The sequence below is a fragment of the Tamandua tetradactyla genome, chromosome 7, assembly GCF_023851605.1.
Source record: "Tamandua tetradactyla isolate mTamTet1 chromosome 7, mTamTet1.pri, whole genome shotgun sequence".
Taxonomy (NCBI): domain Eukaryota; kingdom Metazoa; phylum Chordata; class Mammalia; order Pilosa; family Myrmecophagidae; genus Tamandua; species Tamandua tetradactyla.
Genome location: NC_135333.1, coordinates 102243374 through 102271155, shown reverse-complemented (window position 1 = coordinate 102271155; position 27782 = coordinate 102243374). Strand labels below are relative to the sequence as shown.

The 27782-nt window shown below is 39.0% G+C and overlaps 1 protein-coding gene and 1 pseudogene across 4 annotated transcripts in view; both read left to right on the top strand.

Moving 5' to 3' along the window:
• Positions 1-27782, top strand: part of LOC143691701 (prickle-like protein 1) — a 108518-nt gene that overhangs the window by 20165 nt on the left and 60571 nt on the right. The window lies entirely within an intron of this gene.
• Positions 4-23836, top strand: LOC143690551 (cGMP-specific 3',5'-cyclic phosphodiesterase pseudogene; annotated as a pseudogene).

Below are 27782 nucleotides of genomic sequence, written 5' to 3'. Positions count from 1 at the left end.
TAACATGCCGGAACCTGCCCAGAAGAAACGGTCGATGCATGGTTTGCTGAGAGAGTTCACACCATCCCTGCGTGCAAGGATGGCATCAGAGGCCATACCGAGTCGTGCTCCTGCCCCCTGCAGCACAGTCCTCGGGCAGAGACCAGTGTCCCTGGGACACCAACCAGGAAAGTCTCTGCTTCTGAATTTGACCGGCCTCTGAGGCCTATTGTTGTCAAGGATTCGGAGGGAACTGTGAGCTTTTTGTCTGACTCAGAAAAAAAAAGAACAGATGCCTCTAACCCACCCAAAGTTTCAGAATGACGAAGGCGATCAGTGCTCAAGACTCTTGGAATTGGTGAAAGATATTTCTAGTCATCTGGATGTCACAGCCTTATGTCACAAGATCTTCCTGCATATCCACGGTCTCATCTCTGCTGACCGCTATTCCCTGTTCCTCGTCTGTGAGGACAGCTCCAATGACAAGTTTCTTATCAGCCACCTCTTTGATGTGGCCGAAGGTTCCACGCTGGAAGAAGCTTCGAATAACCGTATCCGCTCAGAGTGGAAAAACGGCATTGTGGGGCACGTGGCGGCACTGGGGGAGCCCTTGAACGTCAGAGACGCTTACGAGGATCCTCGATTCAATGCAGAAGTGGACCAGATTACAGGCTACAAGACACAAAGTATTCTTTGTATGCCAATTAAAAATCATAGGGAAGAGGTAGTTGGTGTAGCTCAAGCTATCAACAAGAAATCTGGAAATGGTGGGACCTTCACTGAAAAAGACGAGAAGGACTTTGCTGCCTATTTGGCGTTTTGTGGCTGTTCTCCATAATGCACAACTCTATGAGACGTCACTGCTGGAGAACAAGAGAAACCAGGTGCTGCTTGACCTTGCTAGCTTAATTTTTGAAGAACAACAATCATTAGAAATAATTCTGAAGAAAATAGCTGCCACTATTATCTCTTTCATGCAGGTGCAGAAATGCACCATTTTCATAGTGGATGAAGATTGCTCCGTGAGTACAGAGATTCTTTTTCTAGTGTGTTTCACATGGAATGTGAAGAATTAGAAAAGCCATCTGATACTTTAACAAGATTTTCTTCGTGTCTCAAAATATTCATCATGAAAAGTTGGAAGAAAATGATGGTAACAGAAAGTGTGGAAACAAATTCAAGCAAAAATCATCCTTGTAGCGCGTATAAAGCAGAACTGCCAGAATTTGCAGTGGCAAGAATAAAATACTTAAGTGCACAGCCTGTTTTTGTTCCCACCCACTTAAACAAGACTGACCCCAAGGCACACTGTGTAGTCTGCAAAAGCAGCCCTCGTTTTGTTGTATAACCATTTTGGGTTTCTTCTGGCTCCTGATATTAACATAATGGTATAATAATAAAAGGGAACGTGATGCAAACAAAATCAATTACATGTATGCCCAGTATGTCAAAAATACTATGGAACCACTTAATATCCCAGATGTCAGTAAGGATGAAAGATTTCCCTGGACAAATGAAAACACAGGAAATGTAAACCAACAGCACATTAGAAGTTTGCTCTGTACACCTATAAAAAATGGAAAGAAAAATAAAGTAATAGGGGTTTGCCAACTTGTTAATAAGATGGAGGAGAACACTGGCAAGGTTAAGCCTTTCAACCAAAATGACGAACAGTTTCTGGAAGCTTTTGTCATCTTCTGTGGCTTGGGGATCCAGAACACACAGATGTATGAAGCTGTGGAGAGAGCCATGGCCAAGCAGATGGTCATCTTGGAGGTTCTTTCATACCATGCCTCAGCAGCAGAGGAAGAAACAAGGGAGCTCCAGTCTCTAGCGGCTGCTGTGGTTCCATCTGCTCAGACCCTTAAAATTATTGACTTCAGCTTTAGTGACTTTGAGCTGTCCGATCTGGAAACAACGCTGTGTACAATTGGGATGTTCACTGACCTCAACTTCGTGCAGAACTTCCAGATGAAACATGAGGTTCTTTGCAGATGGATTTCAAGTGTTAAGAAGAATTATCGGAAGAATGTTGCCTATCACAATTGGAGACATGCCTTTAATACAGCTCAGTGCATGTTTGCAGCTCTAAGAGCAGGCAAAATTCAGAACAAGCCGAGTGACCTGGAAATACTCGCCTTGCTGATTGCTGCTCTCAGCCATGATTTAGATCATCGTGGGGTGAATAACTCCTACATACAGCGGTGAGACATCTTCCTCAGCAAAACAAGAACATGCTTCTTTTAAACTCTCGGGTTGTATTAATTTTTTTTTTTTTTTAAGTAAAAGCCACAGCAAAATTTAATGGTATAAAATTTTGGTTGGTCAAGATTCCATAATGTACTTGGTTATATTAAGAGAAATAGAGAAACCAATGCCAGTTCAATATTGTATTGCGGGAAAAGTAATGTTTCTGGCCAGAATTTCAAAAAATATTTATGTTCAGAGTCTTTATTTCATAGGATAATTACCGTGTATTTTGCTTTCATGTGTGTAGATCCAGCTTAATAGCTTCTTTAGAAAACTGTTGAGACTAGTTCTGAAAAGGTTATCTCTCACCCTGGAATAAAAGAGACAATACTTGAAAAAAAAAAAATAATAGTTTCTCACGAAGCTAAATTTCTCTTAAAATTAACAACATACCAAAACCTTAATCCCGTCTGTGAAATACCTCAGCAACAATTTAGCAAGACTGAAAAATCATATACCGTACGGTATCCTATGACTTATATAAAGGAAACTTGTACAGTGCAATTCTATTTAGAAGGGGGTACTGTAGACTTTGGGGAAAACATTATTAAAGAGAGTGTCCTGCTCTTAAATAAATGCCTGGCAGATCATGGACTGACAGATTGATGAATATATAGATAGAATGATACAGCAAATGTTAAAATTGTTGGATATGGGTTTCTGAAGAGATAGGGGATATGTTAGATTTTGTATTAATTTGTATTACTTTTTTAACAGTCCTGTAAGTTTGAAACTTTCGCAATATAAAAAAACTTAAAATTAAAAAAAAAAAGCATGCCTGGCACGGAGTGTGTAACAATAAATGTTGATCAGTTGATTGTGTTCATCAGGGAGCATTTTTAGTGTACAACAGATCATTTGGATTGATGATCTCTTTACACATGCTATAAAAGTCTTTAGAGAAAGGTGCAAGGGTTAGCTAAATCTGCTGGACATGTTGTTAAGGTATGTTGATCCCTTACAAAGCCAGTTTGGTTTCTTTGTGAATGGTTATTTAAAACAGTAATGATAATCCACCCCTCGTGGAAATCGGAATAGTAAGATTAGCGAACCCTTTGCAAGGCTGCCACACACATTCATCCAATTCGTTCAGCCTCATATTAGTGTGCTCAGCATGGTATTATAATCCATCTCTTTATGGGTTATCTTCTGTACCCTGTATTTTGAGTCCTTGAGGAAAACAATTGTGTCTTATTTGTGTTTCTATTTTTAGAATCAAGCATAGAATCGGGGCTCAAAAATTTTTTGTTTGATAGCTAAATAAATGAAACTTTTTGTTAAGTGAAAAGCCAAACTGGGGATACCAGGGGACACCAGCCACTGATGACTGTATCAGCTCCAGTGAGAGCCACTCTCCACTTCTTTATCTCCAGTGTCTGGCTCAGAATAGCACAAAATGTGTGATGAATGAAAAGAAAGAACGGGAGGGAGGGAGCGGGGGAGGGAGAGAGCAGGCAAGGGAAAATCAGAGAGAGGCAGGGAAGGAAGAAGAAAGAAACTCTTATTCTTATTTAAAGCTTCAGAGTTGACAAAATGCATTTACAAACATTCTCACTTACTCCTCTTAACAAACCTATAGGGTGCTGTCTATTACTGCATTGTACGGAGTGAGGTAGTAGGCTCCAGTGGTTGAGACGATCACTGTGGGTCACACAAGCTCCTAAATGCTAGGAGCTGACTAGAATCCAGGAGGTGTTCTGTACAAGCCCACGACTCTCATGCTCTTTGCTGGAGATAAACAGTTGGAGACTTTGAAGCTGCAGACCTTCAGTAAAGTTATTCAGGTTCCCCGAAGGGCTTCCCTGGAAGTCCTATAGCCCAGCATGCTCCTCTCACCAGCTTCTAGGATCCTGACGTCAGCACTGGTTTTAAAAGAAAATGGAAGTTAGGAAAACTGAGTGTGGATGAAAAGCAATTAACAAAGCAGCAGATGTAAACAAATACATATAACAAATGGCTAAAACCACAAGGTTGGTCAGGCCAGTCCACTGAGGAGTATGTATGTGTTTGGTTGTTCACTGAGTGAGCCCCCAAACAAGTTGCCCTTTTTGTTTGCTATTTCCATATCCATGCATTTTAAAGGATTCCATCATATATTTTCATGCAGCTTTATGTAATGCCAGTTCATCATGGTCTTAATGACTTTTGGAAAAGTACTACTTTGGGATTGGTATGGAGGTGGGGGTATTTGAGGTAGAACAGTTGCTTCCCTTCTCCTGCTCTTTTAACCCCCCCGCCCCCTCCCCCAAACAGATCTCCTAGATAGAAGTACATCCTAAATTTCTTGGCTCTTAATGTGCTCCCAGACCTTTCCTTCCTTCCACTGCTGCCACTCATCCATCCACTGCCCGGGGCTGACAAAATTTTGGAAGAATCTGTTGAAAACTTTCAGAGCTTATGGATGCCCCTGCTTCCTTTCTCCTTTTGGACATCACCCCAGCCCTGTTGTGGTGGCCAAACGTTTCCCCAGTCCTGAGAGAGCTGCTGTGCCCAGAACGCTGGTAATTTCCAGTGGCAGCTTAGATTTCAGTGACTCTAGGAACCCCAATTAAAATATTTATATTTGTATTTGTCCCTGACTACACTGATTCAGGTATTTATGAATAATATTTTTAAACATGGGGACATCTGTGTTAGCTTCTTTTTATAGGAGTCTTTGTTTACTTTTCAGTTCGCTTGCGCTTATGCTTTGCCCAAAATGAAATGAATTTAAATCAATGCAAATTAAATGCAAGTTAATCCCTTTTGCAGTAATTGAATTATTGTTCCTTATTACCAGTTGCACTCTACATCCAGATACTTTACAGTAAACGTATCCTTTTGCTTTTGTTTACATTCCACTAGGATTTTGGAATCCAGATGATTCTGAGATAAACCAATAAAAAAAATGAATGAATTGAAATTCCTTGCAAGTAAGTCTTCCACAGATATTTCTCTGAACACTTTGGTGAAGTATAGAAAATATCACTATTCCTAGGTTTCAAAATATGACCACAGGAAAGATTTCATTAGTATTTGTGAAGGGAAGTTTTTCATAGTGGGGAGAAAGATGGTAGGATGAGTCGGATTTTCTTTATGTTATTTTGCTTTAAAAACTGCTCTGTATTTGAGATGAGTTTACATCTTGGCTTATACTATTGTCCCAACATAATTATTAATTGTACCCCTTGCACTCTAAAAGTGTCCTGGTTTGCATGATAAATTATATGTACTCCCTGTCTGTATTCTATTTAATTATCAAGCTATATTGATCAAGGTTTTTCATTCTCTGTAATTAAGTCTTTCAAATAAATTTTTTAAATGATTGGGTTTTTAAAAATTCCAGTATGGATGTAGTTTGGAAAAGAAGAAGTTGCCATTTGTACTCATCCTGCTTAAACTCTCCTTGACACAGGTAAGTTTCGCTATGTGGCAGTAACTTAGTGTCTTTATCTTTCAGAACCTGAGATTTTCCTCATCACAATTTTAAAATTTTAATTAAATCAGGTGAAATCTGAATGCAGCTACGTCTCTGTTGGTGATCTAGTATTTCTGAGCAGCAAACTCTGTCAAGCTACCTTAGCAGGAAACTTTCTTTTTTTTTTTTTTTTTACTCTTTTCCTTTGTGATTTAGAGTGTTGAAGCTGTTCTTCATATAAGGAGAATGCTCCCATCTCTTCTCCACTTAATGAAGTTGATGTTTAAACTATCTCTGTGTATCTACCTGTGGCTCTTTCTCCTTGCTTTGGTTCTCTTTTGTTATCGAGTTCTTACATCTTCAGTTTTTCTTTTACTCATTCATTTTTAATTTGTTTTCATTTCTTTCATTGCTAGTTCTACTTTTTTTTTCTTATTTGTTTTTAAGATAGCTTCCACAGGGTCTTTATTTCAGAGTACACTGTAGATAGTATTTTATCAAATAATTTCAAATCCATTGTAAGTACATTAGCAACTTTTCTTAAGCTCCTTTAGTTCTAATATGGAAATAAATTAACTTGAGCCTACCTTTTAAAAAATTTTAACATCATTTACATTCTTAAATTGAATTTCACTGTCTTTACACACTCTACAGTGAGGTTTCCTTTCTTCCCTAATCTTTCCCTTTGTGATATTACCAAGTTAGCATGTAGACTTTAATTTTCTATTACAATAATGAGATAAGGTATCTTTGTCTTGTGATTGATTTGAAAAATGGGTGAGATATTACATTTTCAACTTGGAGCAGCCAGTGACTGTAACAGAACTTCCAGAGTGGTTTTGAATTAACAATATATTTTAACCATTCTTAGAGATGACTCATAATAGTTACTGTACATAAACATTGAGTCATTATTATTAAAAAAGGATGTCTATAAGATAAATTCCATTTAACACTCTGATGAAGTCTCTAGGGAGAATTTATAATATGCATATTAGCCTGCAATTAAAACTATTTGGGGGACTTCTAAAAATATGACCTCTAAAATTAAACCAAATTAAGTAATTTTCTAACAGAATACAGTTAGAAAACTGCTTTACATACCTTCACTGAATAGAGCATCTGAAGACACATATTCACAGAAAAAGAAAATTGCCATCAGTAACCTCTTCTACGCTATTATTAAAATCTGCATGTTTAATGGAGCAGGAAAAATAGTATTTTGAAGGAAAAACTTGGGTGGAATAATAGGAAAGATTGTCAGAATAAAGGTCAGAGAAGTAACTGGGAGTGGTCAGAAAGGGCTCTCTTAATGAAAAATGCCCATTTATGCTTGAGACTTTAATTTTTGTTTTTAATGGATCTATCCCTCAGAAACACACACACACAAACAGAACAAAGGTTTCTACCGAATATATGATACCGTTGTTGGCTCAATTTTCGTGCCAACAATGTTAATCAATTAACACTGAGCGCTATCGTGCTCTAACAGATGGCAGTTCATTATTAGTGGGAGACAGTTAAAGGATATTGGTTTGACAAAGTATAAACCTTAAGCAACTTCCCTAACATGATCTTTCTAATATCTTCAAAAAATTTCTGAGGCTTATCTCATTCTAATCTTGTCTGGCCATGTGACAAATGCCTCAGGAAAGTGAGAAGGATATCACTTGTCTTCAGAGATTTATAGCATTTCAGGTAACACAAATCCTGTAAGACATTTTTGTTCTTTCTAAAGATAGGACCCTAATTTAATATTCTTATATTATTAACAAAAGTAAGCAATATCATCACTAGTTATCAGAATTTCCGAAAGCACATTTTGTTTCTTCCATGAAGGTGATGCTTCTGACCTGCCACAATTAAGGGGATGTTTGCTACAGAATCAGCACTAATGGCTGTAAATGCACATCCATTCTTTCCTAAACTCCCTTGTGAACAGTGGAGAGTGCATAGGAGATAGCTGTCCAGGCTTGGGGTGCTGGCTTCAACTGTGGCAAAGACCATAGGTAACTAAATAACTGCCAAGCCACCATAAAATATAGAAATAATAAATGTTTGCCTTAATGGAAATTTGGATTACATTTTCTCTCTCTGTCTCTCTCTCCCTCTTGCTCTCCTTCTCTGCTTTTGTTTCCACACTATCCAACAAATAGTCGCTGACAATAGAATCGGTGTAAGAGAGTTTGAATTGTGCCTTCAGAGTTTAAGGATACCTGTATGTTGAAAGGAGATTTCCCACTTTATCTGTGGAATCGAAAAGTTTAATTCTCCATCTTAGGTTTGAAGAGGTGGTTTCTACTTATTTCTTTTCCATGGGATATAGCACTAATGTTTAGCACATTAATTCTATAAAATGTTTAGGGAACATGGATAAAATTGTTTTGTTTGCCTGTGACTTGTGTATCATTTAAAACCCTTCAGCACAGGCTCCAAACTTTGCACCTGCTGTGGGAACTTTTAAAGATGTGTTTAAATATGGTGGGTCAAATCAGTTAGAATCGATACTGGAGCCAAGGGGCAGGTAAATTGCTTTTATCTGGAGAAGAAGAGACCAGACATTTTCCTTAGCATGGAAAATGTTGAGTAGGTTTAATTTTGGTACATTTTCATTCAGAAGGTACATTTAAACAACTTGACATCAAACTAGTGCTTCTAATTTTGAGCTCCTTGATAGCTCAAATGGATCATATGGATTAGTATTATTTTATAAAAGTCCCCAGGAAACAGTGGGAAACGAGATATGATAGCAAGGCTAAGGGGAAAGAGGTAATTTTTTTCTAAGTATTTAAATATATGTCTAGCATTTCACAGAAGCCTGAAGTCATTGTCCTTTGATTTTGTATTTGGAAATCAAAGTGCTCCTTTTTCAAATCCCTTTGTGCTCCAATTTCTTAATTTTCTATAGAAATTTACACTCAAAACTGCAGCCAGAGAGCTAGGACTTCTCACAAATGAAAAAATTTATACCATCAATCGTGCAATTTGGTACACCTGGTTAAATTCAGATTTTTTCATCTCCTACCTATTAACCTAGCGATTTAACTAACAAGATGAACTAGCTCAACATACTTATCCTTTCTAGAGTATCTTCTGCTTTCTGAGTACAGCGTCCTCTGAGGTTTACACCATATCAACCATACATGTCAGCTCTAACTCCTCAAAGGAAAATGAAGTTCTTTAAAAGAAAATAAGGTCATAAAAGCCAAGAATATTACTTTATTACTTTCTGTGAGAAAACTTTTAAAACAAAGTGTTTCTTTTTTAGCTTCGTGTAACCCAAAGGAACAGCAGTGCTGTCCAAACCAGCCTGTGGTCCAGCACCCACTGGCTGGGGGGGGTCTCAGACAAGTAGCGTCCTGTCACAGACCTCCACTGCATTTTCCACAGCAGCATCGGAATTTTCCTAAGGCTGTTTCACATCTGGAATTTTAAAGAAAGTTTGCCCTTCAATAAAATGGTAGTAAATCTTTGGAAACATTGAGCTTTTTTTTTTTTTTAATTAACGTGGCATTTCTCTAGTAAACCATTAACAAATTATTGGTCCTTCCCACCCTTTTTTCACCCTTAGTGGTAATAATGGACAAAGAGAAGAATTATGAAATGGCTTTTGGGCATTGCTTTTGGATTAAGGTAGCATAAATATTTCACAGAATATTTTTCACATTTCTTACATAAGAATGTGTATGTACTAATCAAAGATGGATGTTGGAGTTACGTTTTATTTCAGCAAATTAGCATTATTTTATTATGAAGTAGAGTTTGTATGAAACACATTTCTTATGTGTGGCATGTGTGTGATATGCCTTTATCCAGTGTTTAGAGATTCCTTCTTTCTTGGAAGGCTTATTTAGCGGCTGTCATCACTACAATATGCCGATTACTAACCCTGCGAAGGGCCTCTCTAAAAGCCAGTTTTAATAACTCCGGGCTGCTATTAGAATAGTCTCATCAGATTCTGAAAGTGACAGTTTCTTGTTTTCAAATGTCAAAGCTGTTCACTTTTTTATTGGAAAAAAAAACAAACTGGTGATTTGGGGATGAGTATCTTAGCATTTGAAGAGCTCTTGTAAATTACATATATGTGTGTGTGTGTGTGTGTGTGTATATATATATATATATCGTGGTTACATAAAGCAGTCATGAACCTAAAATTTTGTTTTGCCAGTTTTAGAAAAAACAAGATGCTAGATGACTCCCACCGAAACCTCAGAATTTTAATAACTCAGAATTTTAATAACAGTTCCATGAACTGTGCATGACAGCATAAGGAGGAATCCCGGTCCTTAGAAGTCTGAGAGCAACTTTTAAATTGACAAACACAACATCCTTAATAACAGAGCATCTGCAGAAAGGAAGAGAGGGTTTTGGGTTAGGTGATATAAAATCTGGAGTTCTGTAAATTCTGGCATTGCTACTTTGATTATTGATCTTTTTTTTCCATTTCTGAAGGAAATGTATATCAGGGGGAACAAGCTAAAGGTCCTCTCCTGCTCCAATGTACAGAGAGACTCCATAGCTTGAGCATGCAGGTTATTTAGAATTTGAAATGCGTTTTTTCCATTCAAACAATATGACCAATTCTAGTTAGCATCCTTCCTTCGTTTGTCTCTTCCTTCATCCATTGAACACTTAATGAGTTGTTCCTCAGTCCAGGCACTGATAAAAGGTCAAAGAATAATGCATTGTGTTGAATAAGCTGACATTATTTTAAAAGCATTCTACCGTGGTCTTGAGCCTTCGCTAAGATTTAGCTGGGTGCATATCTTTCTGTCACCCATAGCATTCAGCAGTCACCGGGCTGGTGGAAATTAAAGACCTGTTCCTTGGTCTGTACCCTACCCTGAGCCATAAGCTGTTTGTGAGTAGGACAGTGTCTCATTCTAGCATAGACACCTGGCACTTTGTAAGTGCTCAGAAATATTTGCTGCACAAAGCGTAAATATATTACTAAAGTACATTTGAATTTACCAAACCCGGACTTCTGCACGATCCATTTTAATCTGTATTTCAGGGCCATAATGCAGTTATATGTCTTGGAAAATTGCTAAATTGGAGATTGATTGTGCAGGCTTCTTGACTATTTATAGAACTCATTTGTTTGTCACTTAACAGATGTTTAGCAAAGATTTATTGCGACCTGACCTCGTACCAGACTCTGTGCCTGAATGAGGGTGAAGACATGAGAGCACAGACCAGGAGCCTTCTGCCTATGTGGGTGTGTCACTTACTAGGTTGGACACTGGCTAGTTGGATGGTCTCGGGCAAGGCATTTAACCTCTCCCGTAAAGAGGGGATAATAACAGTACCTCCTTTATAAGGAGGCGGTGAGAATTGAATGAACTGCTTCCTATAATGGTTGGGCCGTGTTTAGGTGCTAGTTGTTGTTGTGGCTGTGGTTGTGGTTTTTATTAGAAAGAGCAAAGGCGAGGATGTCATGAGAGGAAACTGTGCAGATAGCGGGCGCCAGGTCTCCATATTGTCTTGCCAGCCTCGCCAAGGATTTGGGGCTTGATCCCCGGCTATGGGAAGCCATTGAAACCTTTTAAACAGGAGGAGGCCTGTGATGAAGCCTGGCTGCAGCTTTGTGCTGTAGAAAGGCCAGAGAACTCTATCCAATGGCTTCAACTAGCAATTTGCTTAGGGCAACCTTGTAAGTGGCCACTTGAAGGTAATCAATAGGGCTTTATGTTTGAATCACAAAAAAGAATATGGATTGTATTCACTCACTGAAGCGGCGTGGTAAATGTTTGCACTTACCCGCAAAGAGGAATTAAGAGATACATAATATTACAGACCTACCCTCAAGGTATTTATAAAGAAAATCAAATTTGATGATTAAATAATGAAAGGCGTAATTCATTCTACTCTCTGAACCCCTTAGGATAATGGAAGGTTTGTATACACAAGGTTAGGAGTGAGGTTATTGCTAATTCTAAATGAGTAAGGAGCATATAAATGCTACACAGAAGTAACAGTTATTCCAGAAGGATTCTAGAGGGGTGGTTTTTAAAAGTTGTTCTTTAATAAGTCACTTTTATTTCTTAATGTTAGAATATTTAGGATGTGTCAGAATGTACAAATATCTATTTTTGTTATATTTCAAAATTACATGGTAATTCATAAGAGAATTTTCAACCCTGAGCTCTTAAGTCATTTGGAGCTTGACACAACACTGAAAATAATGATCTTTGTGCTACTTTATAAAAAAAAAAAATTAATTGTGGGTGTGTAGTACTCAGGTAAATATATATTGTAAAAAGTTTTATGTTTTCAAGGTGGAAATTTAGAAAAGCAATGAAAAGAAACATTCTAAACTGATTTTATACTCCCACATAAAGATTGCTTTCCACATATATATAAATACAATAATGCTATTGAAATCCAAAAAAATGGTTGAGCTAAGTCTATTCCATTTTCCTCTCTATTTTAACAGAATTTATATATTCCAAAACAATCTCAAGGGTTTGTGTTCTTAAGCCATCCCCTCAAAGCAGCACTTTGAAATGGACCCTCCCCTCTAAATGTCTGTGGTGCTACCTGTTGAGGTACGCTAGTAAGGAAAAACGTTCTATATCCATTTTGTTTTATTCAAACCAGAGGAATTTTCATATTAATACCCATAATTGTCAAATGCCTTAGGGAAAGAGTTGCTGAAGGGAATTGAGCCTAAATTCTAAAGGGAAAGTTCAATGTTTTAAAACCTCCATCTTGAATAGATCTTGGTTTGTCTGTATTAACAAATTCACTCCCTTTATTCTCTTGTGGTTGGCTAAAAGTCCTTTTGAACCTTAAATGTTCCTTTCCTAAAAGGAATTTCCCTTTACCTCCTGTGATGCCTTTGCCTTGTTAGAGGTTTCTAGGTCCTACATTGAATAACTTGTGAACTCTTAATGAGTCTAAAAGAGAAGTCATCATCCACCTTTGGAACACATTTTTAAAAGATAACTTTTGGAAACTTTGGAACACATTTTTAAAAGATAACTTTTAAAAGATAACCTTTTTAAAAGATAACTGGGGGAATAAATTTCCATAGCATAAGTTGAGTGACTTGGCCCAGGTCCCGTGGGATAAATGGGAAAACCAGCCTAGAATCCATGAAACCTGAACTTAGAACCCATTTTCTTAACCACTGTACCTCTCACTCTATCATGCTCAGATTTCCTGATATTCATATTTTACAGATGAGGAAATGAGGCACAGAGAGGTCACGTAACTTGCCCAAGGTGACACAGCTGGTAAATGGTGGAGTTGGGAAGACACCCAGGCCCCTCTGATTCTACAGCCCATAGGCCTTTTATTACACAGTACAATGGGGATTTTGTTTGGAAATTTTTTTAGGAAAAAGAACCTAGGGGCTGTAGCATGCAAATATTCTATTCTAAGAAACTACTTCCCTGTTTGGCAGGAAAACTTTTTTTTTTTCAGTAAGTTTTTTTATCCTTTGCCCCGATGATCCAGGAATCAAACCCAGGTCTCCCGTATGGAAGGCGAGCATTCTACCACTGAACCACCTGCGCACTCTTCAGTCAAATTTAAAGCAAGGTCTTTGATATACTTTCCTGACACTAGGGCTACTGCTGTTCATAGCCACTGAAGCCAAATTCTTTCCACTTTCTCCTTCTATTCCCTTTCAAAAGAAGAGAAGAAATTCCTTCTTCCTAGAGGTAATTCTCCTGTTAGTGATTCCTGAAACTTTCTTGCTAATTTATACTATGACTTTGGCCATAATGATAATAAGAATAGAGATTTTAAAAATAACTCATGGGCGGGCCACGGTGGCTCAGCAGGAAAGAATGCTTGCCTGTCATGACAGAGGACCCGGGTTCGATTCCCGGTGCCTGCCCATGTTAAAAAATAAATAAATAAAATAAAAATAACTCACATATGTGGGGACTCTTTCTCTAATCCAGGCCCTGGGCTAAGTATTTTTCATGCATTACCTTATTTAATTCCTTCAATCTTCTAAGGTAGATTTTATTTTCCCCATTTTATAAAAGCAGCCAATAAGACATGGTGACATTAAGCGGCTTCCATGGACATATATGCTAATAATCACTAATGGAGGTTTCATTCAATATCTGTTAGACTGTACAAAACCCATATGTTTAAACTCCATGCCATACTATATTTTAAAGATTGTAGTAGTGACTAGTTAAAGTTCCAGCACTAGAGAGTGGTTTTTTATGCAGGGTTGGGGAGAGGGGTTCAGCTGCTTCTTACCAATTGGTTTGGAAAAGTCAGAAACCCTGCATTAAGTTGTTTCAGGACTGTATAAAGACTGTATGGTCTCTACTTATGAAATCACCTGCGCTCTGGCATAAGACCTGTGCAAAAGGAGACACAGGACCAGCCTCTTTTAGACTGGAAGGTGTTCAAATAAACATCTCCTCCTCTGCTAGGCCACACACAGAGAGAAGAAACCAGGCTTCGAGTTACTGACCCTAAAGGATGTATCTCTCTTTTCTCTGCTCTCCTTCTTTATTTATTTGCCACCATACAGACATGGCACCCTTCTACCTTACAGGTGGATCAATATTTACAGCCAGTCGGAGGAGACGTTGTTGGCTTCTGTTCAGCAGGCTGCTGTGTAACAAAAGCTGCCTGTTTTTCTGGGACCCTCCCTTCACATCTGCTAGCACAAGCGCAGTCGGTATTACTGGGAGATTTGCGAAATGACCAGTTCAAAGAAAGTTTGTTTGGACTGCTCACCGCCATCTTCCTTTTGGGTAGGAAAAGAAAATACCTTTCCTGCACACAGGTATCAGACCCGGGAGGCAGCTATGTCGCTCACAGTAGACATTTATTTCTCTGTCTTTATTTTGTTCTCACGATCACCTCAACGTTCTGACGTGTGATCACAACCATCCGTACAATTATAGTTATTTAACCTACTGTAAGTTTAAAATTGAAGGCTGCCTAGGTGCATATTAACAAGGGTGGTGCTGATAAATAAAAAACAGAGGCAGCTGATCAAAACAGCATTTTAAAATTAATGAATGCGATTGGCTTTAATTATTTAAAGAAATACGGATGTCTAGCAGGCTTCCTCAATAAGGCTCTTTTATGCTGACTGTGGCACATTTTTCCTCAAATAATTGCAGCGCTCAGCTTTATCATTAAGCAGATGGTTCCTATTAATTCCCAAGGAAAGTAAATGATTGCAATTAACCAAATACTCATAACTTGAGTATTTTAGAGTTCAGTCCTACTACTTTCGGCAGGAATCTATGTGTTACCCTTTTTATTTTCAAGGGATGCAAAGAAGAGTAACCCTTTTGACAATTTTATAATGCCCCTCCACTTTATATGTGGACTTTACAAGTAATTTTGAGAGTTGTCAGTCTAAGTTAGTGCTAAATCCCTGTTGTCTTGTCAGTTCTAGTTGTTTTTTTTGGGGGGGAGGGGGAGCAGGTTGGGTTTGTTTCTTTTTATTGTTGTTTTGATAGTGGAGAGGGGTTTGAGAATATTCTGGATAAAACTGAGTCCCAGCTGTAAAGAGTTCAAAAATTCTTTGCAAATCCATGTAGTAGCAGAGAGTTTGTTTCTTTTTAACAGCTACTGCTTTGTGTCTTTGCCCCTTTGTCCAACACAGGCGAGATGGGATGTTTTGTTGGCAGTTTCAATGAAAGGACAAATGGAGAGCTTCCCTTACAAGTTCTCCCCTCCCCCAGAAAAAAATGCCTAATGTTTTGCAGTGGATTTCTTCATACTTATTGGTTGAGCTGATTAATATTGATTCCTCTCTTTTTCATTTTAAAGTTTCTTAATTTACTCAGCAAAGTTTTGTTGGGTGGACTACTGTAGGCCTGCCAGTACAGGTAGGTGACAGGATTTTGTCCCTGATTTCAAGGAATTTTTAAATCTGGTGTAAAGGTAGATGTGGTGAACACACATAATATTCTGAGGCACATGGATTGGGGAGCATCTCAGCACATGGGAGATGTCAAGAAAGAACTAGAACAGAGATAGTTCTTAAGTTGAAGCCAGAAGGATGAATGGAAGTTTACCAGGTTGTTGGCATGGCAGGGAGGGCAGAGCATGTGCAAGTAGGGAGGTCCCAAAGCAGGGTAGGTTCAGGGACCTCTCAGGTAATTGGATGTTGTCAGGATGCAAATTTCAAGGAAGAGTGTTGGAGCCTTAGGTCAGATTGACAGGCTGGGGCCAAATAATGATGTCCTTTCGTGTCTTGCTAAAGAGGAGTTAAGATTTTATCCTGTAGGTGATGCTCTCTCTAAGAGCTGGAAATGGATAGAGGAGATGAATCCAGACTGGGGAGATAAAGACTGCAAAATCTAGGAAAGAGAAAGGAGAGACTAATGGTGACTTTTAGGTTTCTGGTTTAGGCAACTATTGGGGGGTGGAAAGGAGAGGTGGTACACATTCTCTGAGATAGGGAATCTGGAAGCAGAAGCAAGGTGGTCTTTTGAGTCATCCAGGTAAAAATAGTCAATATGGGGCTGGGGATGGTTACATGGTCTGGGAACCTTAAAGAGAAATGTGGCCATGAGCGATAAAAAGCCCTAACCTAAGGTCTCTGCAAACAACTCAAGAAATTAAGTCAAGATAAACTTAACAACAACAGATAATCACTTTAACCTTGATTTGCCCCTGGTTTTTCTTACTCAAATTTCCTGTAGCTTGCTTGTTTAATGTATGTTCTTACACTCTGACCAACGGTCAGTAGTACCACTTGACACAACACGTGCCTGATAACACTGGGAAATAAGGAGTGTGGGGATGGGGGGTAAATTCTTCATGAATGTGACCACTAATGCTGGGGGCAGAGGCCGCCTTTATCTAGAAAGCTACAGGCCATACACGCACGTTCTCACTCTTCTCCTTACATTGAATCACAGTCTGAGACTTAAGATTGGCACCTTTATCACTAGTTTAAATTGGAGATGGGGTTTGGTCAGGTCAACATATTCTTTCCATCTGAACTGATGATGTCCGTCTTCCCTCCTGCTCTCCAAGTCCTGACCTTTAAAACCGAATTCAAATCCCATCTCCTCCCTCTTTGACAATAGCTCCTGATAATGATCCAGCCCCTTCTCCTCAGAACTCCTGTAGTGTTTGTTATTTTGCACCCTTTATTCCTTTATTTGCCACTTATCTCACCTTGGGTAATTACTTATTCTGTTGCCCATGGATGCCTTATATTCCTTCTAGATTGAAATTCTGCCTCCTCCCCCCCAAATACCCTGTGTTAACCTCTTTGGATCCCACTCTTCACCTTATATATTGCCTGATGCTTAGGAAGCACAAACTAAATATTTACATTAATTTATTTGGGGAATTTAAAGATATAGGATATATTTTTTCCTCCACAAAATGATGAGTGTATAATCTTGATTTTCCTCTCTTACAAATTAACATGGACAGTTTTAAACCTAGCTACCCTTTTAGTTGCATAATGTTGTTAATCTGAGAGCCTTGAAAGTGAATTTATCTAGTTCCTAACTTTTAATGTGAATTGGTGTAATAATAATAGTTCATATTATTTGACCACCATGTATTTTATCCCATCCAGTTCTTAAAATAACATCCTGAATTAGCTGTAGTATTTTCTCCGTCATCCAGATGGGAAAACTAAACCTTAGAGAAGATAGCCTGCCCAGAGACACACAGCTGTGAAAAGGCAGAGCCGGGACAACCGAGCTGAGTTCAGCTCCTACTGCAAAACCCGCATTGTGCCTCTGGCTCCTGTGCATACATCATATATCACATAATCTGCCCAGGGACCTCATTTACAAACCAAACTTCAGGTACAAGTTTATGATGTCTAGCTGGTTCCCAAACCCTTCTTCTTTCTCCCATACACAACTTCATGTTACCTGCACTTGTAGGAAGATGCCTGAGGTGGAGGTTTGAACTAGCTTGTCTCTAAGAGCCCTTCCTGCTCCAAGATTCTGTGTTATGAGTTAGATTTATCAGGCAGATAACATTACAGGGATAGAAATGACTGGTTTATTTCAGCTGCAAAAATCTACTCTAGATTGCACTGATAGTGAGAATATGGAATAATTGGAACCTGAGGCTAACTTAAAAGAAAACAACTCAGATATATTTTAATAGAACTACTAACAAGTAATCAAAATGACTGTTTGAATTTCTTTCTTTTCCCTTCTTGCAAAATAGTTGAAATGCAACAAATGTGAAAAGCCCAAAGATAAACAAGAAAAAAAAATCATAGAAATAAAGTTCATAGTAAATTTAAGAATTTTATGGCCTTGTTAGAAAATTTCAAGCTCTTCCAAGTAAAGCTTGAGAAATTCATGAGTACTAAATAGAAGATTCAGCCCATTAAAGGGTTTCAAGTGAAGAAGATGATTTAATTCTGTCATTAATTTTGTCTCAGATATTTCTGAGCTGGTTATTATGGAGAATAGAAGCAGCATCCAGTCAGGTGAAAAGGTCTTGCGATTGTATGAATCTGTTTTCATTTAAATTTATTAATGTTCACCACTCCCATATTCTCTCTACATAAAATAATTTTGTCTGTGATTGATTACCAGTCCATTTCAAATTCATGTACACTGTGATTCAATTAACTTTACCCTTAAGCAATGTGTTTTGAGACATATTAATGAGGTGGGAGTCTTTTTAGAGTATTCATAATTTATACATCCTTTTCTGGCTTGTCGTCAACCTTTGAAATTCTGCAAGGCAGAGGGCTGAATTCTGAGCCTGCATGACTCCAAGGGAAGGTCTCCCTTACATTTTTCAGGCGTGTTTGCTCATCAGTGTTTACACAAGATTACTTTTTTATATCGCAACTCTTTTTTTCTCTAGTACAGATTAAGAGTTTACTTGGAAGTGAAAAAGCAAAACAAAACTATTTTTTGGGCTGCAGGAATTTTTTCACTGGGTCATTATATTAATTGCAAGCCAGTCCTTTTAAAAATATTTTAACTTGTTAGGTTTTAGTGTTTTCCAAGATATACTAAAACATGATACAAGCAACCAATTTAATGCATGGGAATTTGGGAGTTTAAGTATTTCTCCTCACATTCTGCTCTTTATATACATAATGTGAGAAAATGAAGGCTATAACCTAGCTTTATGCATTTAGATATCTGTGACGATCATCCAGTGACAGTTAACAAATTTTGTTTTTTTTTAACAAGTATTTTTTTTAAGAGCCTGCTAACTCTGTGCCATTTGCTGTCAAAATGGTAGACCTAAATGCCCTCTCTCACTCTGCAAATAAAGGGAAAAGCAGCAACTCTACTATAACAGGAAATCAGAGACAATGATTAAAATTTTTAAAGCCAAGTGTTAGTAATTTCTACATGTTATATCGAAATTTGGAGGTAAAAACCAGAAGAAAAATCTATAAGAATTGAAAGTGATTGCCTCTGTTTCCCAGTCACTACTCTGTCAGTTATAAGCCTTTTCATATTGTTTTGCTCTTGAAAACGTGCATACATTTTACTTTGATAGAATAAAAAATTTAAAAGCACAGCTAGTTTTACTAAATGGTTAACATGGTTCTTAGAGTTCTGGGTAGAGATTGAATCTCACCCTTATCCTGGAGCTCTCCTGCCCTGCAGTGGGTAGGCTCCCATCTTTTTTTTTTTTTTACATGGGCAGGCACCGGGAATCAAACCCGGGTCCTTGGGCATGGCAGGTAAGCACTCTTACCTGCTGAGCCACCATGGCCCTCCAATAGGCTCCCATCTTTACATGGCATATGGAGGAAAAAACCCTGCACCTGGAGCTGGGTCCCTAAATATAATCCTGGGGGACAGGGGTGGGGGAGATTTTGCCTCACCAAGTTCTCAACCCAAATTCCAAATGCTGTGGGAAGGCTTGGCAAAAACATGATCAATGACAAACGTGACAAAAATTAACCACAAAAATTGCATCAAAGCCTTACTTTCTTCAACAAGTACTTTCTTACTTTCTTTAGAAAGTAAAACCAAAGATCAGGAGAAGAGTGGTATCTTGGTAGAATATTGTCACATTCAAGTTTTCAGAACTTCCCTCTTCACAACTCTTCTCTTTGACTCTGCCCGTGGAATGACATGGGCAGAGCTTCTAGCCCTGCCACATCCTAGACTACTGATATTTCCTAGGCAGGCCCTTTTCCTCTTAGAAGCTCATTTTTTTGGTAAGATAAAGTAAGTTTACGAATCTCTTGGAGATTGTGTTCAAGTGAGTTCTAGTTAAGTGGAAAGTGCCATAAGTTTGTGAAGTTTCAAGCCTGTTCCTCTTAATTGCCCCAGACTCCCTGCCCCCCCTGAGTGGAGGGGGCTGTGGATTCCCTGTAATTGGCTTGTACCTACTGTCTCCCTTCAGAGAAAGGGCCACCTGATGCAGGAAATAGATATGTCTCAGCCCTCCTCACCTGACCATGGCAATAACCAAGCCCTTTAGCTGAAGACAGGAGTTTGGCAAGACTTTGTGATTGATACTGGGCCATGTGTCCTGCCCCTGAGGAGCAAAGCAGTTCTTCCTCTACCTCGGTCATTTCTGCACTGGATGAGAGGAGAGGGCATGATTCAATTGTAGGCAACAACTTTAGTAAATAATTAAGGACAAAAACAATTCTCCTTGTGATGAATAAGTCAGTTTTTTTTCTCTGTGCAATCCAAATTATACAAGTAATTGTCAACTTCTACTTATTTTGTGCTAACCTGGCCTCACTCCAGCAACCCCTAACATTTTCTTCTAGAAGAAAGCATCTTATGTCACTGAGTATATTTGGAAGTTAATATATTTCTTGAAATTGCACCATCAGTGTTTTTGAATCATTTTATCTCTGAATGGGATATATAAAGCAATTCTATATTGAGCAGGTAACATACCTGTTTTAAAAAACAAAACCTCCAATGCCTCTTTTACTCCTCTCATAAATAGATACTTTGTGCATTTTATGGGAAGATTTTAAAATACAAACACAAAGTGAGGAGGGGAGGGAAATATTTCATGGACACTGAACTATGAGAACTCTCTCTGGAATGTGTTCCAACCCAGCTCTTGAAGGGATCAAGTTGGCACAGCCCTAAGACCAGAAAACATGCTAAGCAAAGAGTCACACATGAGTTTTATTAGAACTTAGGAACAGGAGAGGGTCTCCAGTGGCGGCTGTCCAGAAAAATGAAATCAGTGCCCTGCATAGGTGAGGGTGCAAGAGGCAGCTTATAAGGGTTTAAGACAAGGACATTCCCTAGGGTATGAACACAGAGTTTCAGCAGGATCTCATGACATAGGGATTTGGAGATTTGTTATCAACATATCAGGGGAGAGGAGTTTTAATGCTTTACCAGATAAGTGGTTTATGATACCATCTGTACATTCTTTCCTGAGGAGATCTGTTGACCTCTAACTTCTGTCTGGGTCCCATAGGTAGCTTTGTGCAGTAACTTACTCTCAGTAAGGAGGGGGGAGCCTGGGCCCTGGGTAGCCACAGGATCTTCTAAATATAGTTAATGTTCATTTAAAGTATACTGTGTACTAAGAGCTTGTGTACTGTGTTAAATACGGTATTGCATTTATTCTCCCAACAATCTACTTTCATTCCCATTTTACAGATGAAGAAACTAAGACTTAAAGAGGGAACTAATTTTCCCAAAGCCAATACAATTAAGAGGTTGAGTAGAGAATTCCTATCAGGCAGTGATTCCAGACCTCGTAATCCTTAGACACCTGCCATCTTTCTGTCAGAGCGCTTTACTCTTCTCCTGGGGAAAAAATGCTGTAATTTAGTTATCCTCCCCAAAATACATTTGGAGTTTGAGGAATCTTAGTGCAAACTGTTTCACTGGCATAGGTTATGTAGCATACATACAACTAACGACTTAACCCTTGAAATCATTTCCATCTTTTAATAGGTCAAACAAGACCTTAAACAAAACCAGGACAAACCATGATGTGTGCATAGTCCAATCCTGGATGAACTTCACTATGTGGAATCATTTTCTGTTGCCCTAATCACAGTTGATTTTCTTCTCACCCTGGCTGGAATGCCAACTGGAAGAGATATCAAATAATCTTCTCAAGGACATTGGATTATAATTAAAGAGCTCTGTTCCACTGCTTCTTTAACTTTCTCTGAAGTTCAAAATCAAAACCAGAACCCTTGCATACTTGACATTTCTTTCAGTCTTGTGCATTAATAAAACCTTTTCCTTATTGCTTTGTAAGGAATACATTTAAGAAGGCACAAAGGACTCTTGTTCATTTAAAAATCTGATGCATAAAGATGTGACTTTTTAAAATACAAAAATGACTGACCTTTTAAACTGGACTACATGGTTCTTAATTAATAGCTGATTACAAATACTAGTAACTGAAATTCCCAGAAAATGAGAATTGTTGATGGAAAGCTGTCATAAGAATTATGGCAGTGCCTATTCATATCAAGACAGCTGTCAGCTGTCCCCTTAAAGAAGGTTGTATTCTATTTTCAGGGTAGGATGTAAGGTCAAATAATAGAATGACACAGATAAGATTTCTGGTTGCATTATTTTTGTCAATATTTAGTCATTTTCTTATTTTAAGATAGAGTTTGATGTTTATACTTCGAAGGAACTATTTAGAATTCCTTCAACTATCATTTATATATTATGTTTTTCTCAGTTACTTCTTAAATTATTTTAAGTGTGTTCGCTCTTCTAACATTTATAACTCATTTTAAAGATTTTAAATAGAATTAGTTCCCATATTCTTTCTTGAAGATGGGATAGTACCTGCATTTCACTTTTAGAACACCTAAGGGCACTAAATGCCTAAAAATTAGGTTAAAAACCTAATGTCTCTAAAAAAGAAAAAAGAAACTGTATTTATGTAATGTTGGAGCAAATTGTAGCAAATTGCCCCAAACGCAATGTACTTAAGAACAAGAAGACTTTCCATCCATGGATCTCTACACTGTGCAGGCCAGGATGAGGGATGTTAAGAGAAATAAGATATGGTACTCTGCCTTAAGGAATTTAAAATTTAGTTGGGAAGACAAAAAAGAAAAAATCATATACATTAAACTGCTAGAGCACTTGTGGTATTAACTCCAGTAGGAGTTAATGTACAGCTGCATATTAAGTAAGGAAAGTGCCTAAAAGATGAAAGGGTGGGCAAGAGAAGTGAGGTAGATCAAGGTAGAGTAGAACAAGGTGGTGCAGGAGTGATTCCAGCAACCTCAGTGTCAGGTATCCCAAGGAATGGGACAGCATCTCAGCCAGGTGAGCAGAGTTCAGGAGCTCAGGAAGGAGAGACATCTACACATGCCTAAAGGGAGTCAGGGATTCAGGTGTAAGAAGCTGTAAGAACTAAGCAATGTAGCATGATTCAAAGAAAAATTCCCAGTTCTATAGCCTGGGGCGCATGGGAATATAGGAGATCATACCTGTTTTAGTTTGCTAAAGCTGCCAGAATGCAACACACCAGAGATGGATAGGCTTTTAATAAGGGGATTTATTTAGTTAAAATTTATAGTTCTGCAGAGGAAGGCAGCTACCTTTCATCTGAGTTTCTTTACGTCCCATGAGAAGGCACACAGCAATGTCTGCTGGCCTTCTCTCCTGGCTTCTGGGTTCCAGCAGCTTTCCCCAAGGCGATTTCTTTCTGCATCTCCAAATGTCTGGGCTGAGCTGTGAGTGCTGAGATGAGGTATGCTGAGCAGCTTGGTCTGTGCTGTGTTGAGCTCTACTCAGACCTCTCTGTTTTAAGCCTCCAGCTAATTAAATTAAACCTCACTCATTGTGGAAGAAATTCCCGTTAGCTGACTGCAGATGTAGTTAGCCATACATGAGTTTCACGCTAATTATTTAAGTTCACAGAAGCAGAACAATGGGGCATCATCCCCTGGCCAAGTTGACACCTGGACCTAATTACCGCAACACCCCTTGGTTAGCTCTGGGGCACTGGATCCTAAGTTTGGGAGGACAGCTAATGTCCAAAGCTGAAGTGGTTGCTGGATGCAGAATTGGTCTGGGAAAATACAGTGAGTAATGAGGTGAAGAGATCAGCCACAGAAAGCTAGGGGTGGTGAAAGGCCAGGAAGGGTTCTGAGGGCAAATGTTATTTTGCAGCAGCTAGAGGTATTTTTTATTTTGGCAGTCTTTTGTAGTGTTCCTCCTTATATTTTGCCCCCGGGTTCCTGGATTAATTGACTTTGTTTCTTAGTAGCCTTGTTCTGGTTTGCTAGCTGCTGGAATGCAATATACCAGAAATGGAATGACTTTTAAAAAGGGAGAATTTAATGAGTTGCTGGTTTACAGTTCTAAGGCCGAGAAAATGTCCCAATTAAAACAAGTCTATAGAAATGTCCAATCTAAGGCATCCAGGGAAAAATACCTTGGTTCAAGAAGGCCAATGAAGTTCAGGGTTCCTCTCTCATCTTGAAAGGCACATGGTGAACACAGTCACAGTTTCTCTCTTGGCTGGAAGGGCACATGGCAAACAGCATCATCTGCTACTTTCTCTCCTGGCTTCCTGTTTCATGAAGCTCCCCGGGAGGAATTTTCCTTCTTCATCTCCAAAGGTCGCTGGCTTGTGGACTCTGCTTCATAGTGCTGCAGCATTCTCTGCTCTCTCTGAATCTCCAAAATGTTTCCTCTTTTATAGGACTTCAGAAACGAATCAAGACCCACTCAAATGGGTGGAGACATGTCATCACCTAATCCAGCTTAACAACCACTCTTGACTAAATCACATCAACCAGGGAGATGATCTCATTACAGTTTCAAATATATAGTATTGAATAGGGATTATTCTACCTTTATGAAATGGGATTTATATTAAAACATGGCTTTTCTTAGGGGACATGCTTCCTTTCAAACCAGCACAATTTATAAGAGGTAGAGCAGGGGTCTGCTGTCTCTAGAGTCCGATTTGTCCTGTCTTTGGTAGACTGCCTCTCCTTCCAAGTTTTACATCCAGATGCCCATTGTCCCTAGGGTTGTGGGGCAAAGGAAGGGTTTTTTGAAAGGCGATCCTGGGAAAAACCAAAGAAACAGGGATTCATGTTCCTGGAAGATTACTCTTACCTTAAGGACACAATACCAAATTCATTCATTTCAAAAGCATGGAGGAAAAACAAAGAAGCAGCATGCTATAGAAGATATCTATGTTTTGTTTTGTTTTTTTGTCGTAATTATCAATTTTCCTTTTTTCTGGTTAAAAACATTTTTTTCCTTTGGGAAGCAATTGCTCATCCACTCTCAGTGGTTTTTGGTGGTTTTGTAGGGTTTGGGGCTCAGCACATGTCGCTTCGTTCCATTCCCATGGCCTATGATTGATTCAAAGATGGCATATGACTGAAGCCAGGCCAATGAGCTCAATCCTGAGACTTTGCTGAACTACTGAGAGAGATGTGTTTATTCCCTGGATTGCTAAATCAAGAGAATATAGGCCTACAGTTGCTGGGCTCATGCCTGCCTCCAACTTGGGTGATATTGCCTGAAACTGAAGCCAGTACAAGAGAAAGATGGGTCTAGGAATGATGAGATGGAGTCCTTCTGAATCACTGAGCACATGCATTCGACCATGCTAGAAATGATATTTATCACTTCAGCTCTGGACATTACCTGCCCTCCCAAACTCAGGATCCAATACCACAGAGCTAACCAAGGGCTGTTGTGGTAGTTAAGATTTTTCAGTTGACTGAACTAATAAATTCCCTTTTTTCTGGTAAAGCCATTTTGAGTTGGATCTTTCAATGAAAGAGACCTGGTGTGGATCAAAGTCAGAGCAGACAATAGATATGAGGGTCAAAGTAAGTCCAATGCCAGGTAAAATGGCAGAATGTTGGTCAGAAAAGGTAATAAATTATATGATCATTGAGAAAACTGTTTGAGAATTCAAGTGGTTAGAGGGAAACTGTTCCTTTTCCTTAGAGGCAAGCAGCCCACCCATTAGAAAGCACAGGTTTGAGATGCAGGTGCAAACAGCCAGAAGTCAATAAATAGTTATTGTCTGCTTAATGTGTGAAGGAATATGATGATGAACAAGACAGTCCCTTTTCCCCTTGGAGTTTATTGGTTACACTAGAGGGCAGAGGAACGAAGCAGAAGTTAGCATACGTACATCATAATTTACCTACAAACTGAACACAGTACATTAAATGTATCACCCAAAAGAAAAAGTTATGATCTCTGGTCTAGACAGAGATATCTTTCACTGAGTAGTATAATGAAAGACTCATCTATGTAGATGCCAAAAGATAGAGAGGTCTGCAAAATGAAAGGCCAGCATAAGTAGGACCAGTAGTTATGGGCAGAGAGAGTTAATTACGGGAGTCTGAACAGAACATTGGTCCATTTCCAGAAATGAGGCTTGTGCTGGTTTGAAAGGAAGCATGTCCCCTAAGAAAAGCCATGTTTTAATATAAATCCCATTTCATAAAGGTAGAATAATCCCTATTCAATACTGTATATTTGAAACTGTAATGAGATCATCTCCCTGGTTGATGTGATTTAGTCAAGAGTGGTTGTTAAGCTGGATTAGGTGATGACATGTCTCCACCCATTTGAGTGGGTCTTGATTGGTTTATTGGAGTCCTATAAAGAAGGAAATATTTTGGAGATTCAGAGAGAGCAGAACGATGAAGCCATGAGATGCAGAGAGTCCACGAGCCAGCAACCTTTGGAGATAAAGAAGGAAAACGCCTCCCGGGGAGCTTCACGAAATAGGAAGCCAGGAGAGAAAGCTAGCAGATGACGCCGTATTCGCCATGTGCCCTTCCAGCCGAGAGAGAAGCCCTGACTGTGTTCGCCATGTGCCGTCTCACTTGAGAGAGAGACCCTGAACTTCATCGGCCTTCTTGAACCAAGGTATCTTTTCCCTGGATGCCTTTGATTGGACATTTCTATAGACTTGTTTTAATTGGGACATTTTCTCGGCCTTAGAACTGTAAACTTGTAACTCATTAAATTCTCCCTTTTAAAAGCCATTCCATTTCTGGTATATTGCATTCCGGCAGCTAGCAAACTAGAACATAAGTCATGAACATTACTAACCTCTTAGGAGCTTTCTTTATCTGTAACATAGAAATGAAACATCTACCTCAATGAGTCACTATAAGGAATTAATCTGTCACTATGTGTAAAGCCCTTAGCATGTGCCAGCTACTCTTGTTAATAATCAAAGCCACAGCTCCCATTCACCCCTGTGCTCCCACTTGCTGAAATGGCTCCAGCATTCTTCCCCTCCCTCTCTGTAGCCCAGCCAACACTGGCCTGTACTTTCTGAGTTCACCAGGCTGTAACCAGCTGGGCACACACACCTCTCAGGAAGACACTTCTTCAACTTTGGCTACCTCTCGTCCATCAGGTCTCACTGTCAATGGAGTTTGTCCATCGTCAATGGAAAACCTTCCCTGACTCTTCCCACACTCCCCAGTCTGTTATTCTCCTTCACAGCAACCTCTTCTTTTGCACGTACCACCATCTGTAATTATCCATGTATTTTTGGGTTTTTGCATCTATTTCTTCTACCAACCATAAACTTTACGCCTACCAACCATAAACTTTACGCCAGGAACTGTGTGAGGCGTATAGCACACAGTTCCTGTGTATAGCAAGTAGAAGTCAATAAATAATTCTCAATAAAACAAGTTAATAGTATATATTTTTGGACCGACTTAGGGATCACGGGAACTTTGTTGAGGATACAGTGAGGAAAGACAGAATAGCTGAACAGTGCAGAGCTAGTGATGAGGAATATTGAGAAGCAAGGTTGGGGAGGAAAGGTGGGCTAATTTGTCCAAAGAGCCATTTCTGCATGTGTGCGGTCGGGTGGACACAGTGGGATAAAGAGGACCCACAGGATAAGACCTCTGCCACGTGAAGTGGATGCCATGCATGGTGGCATTCATTGCAGATCAGTCGTACTTTTTCAAAGGGGTTTTTGTTTATATTTAGCATCTTTGCCAATTTTATGTCTTCTCCCTCTCCTTTCATTGGGGGAGGAAGGCACAAGGAGTTGTTGGCCACATTGCATATTTATTATACAATTCCTTAAGGACCTTGAACGGAAACTTCATAAATAATGGCTATTTATGATTGTTGTCTAGACCCACCAAAAGGTTATTTAACAGGCAATGAAATAATTTACCCACAGTTCTTATACTCTAATTGCACGAGACACATTTAAGGGGCAAATGTTAGGGCTCATGTTCAAACTGTAAGTCTTGTTCATAGTAATGAATTTT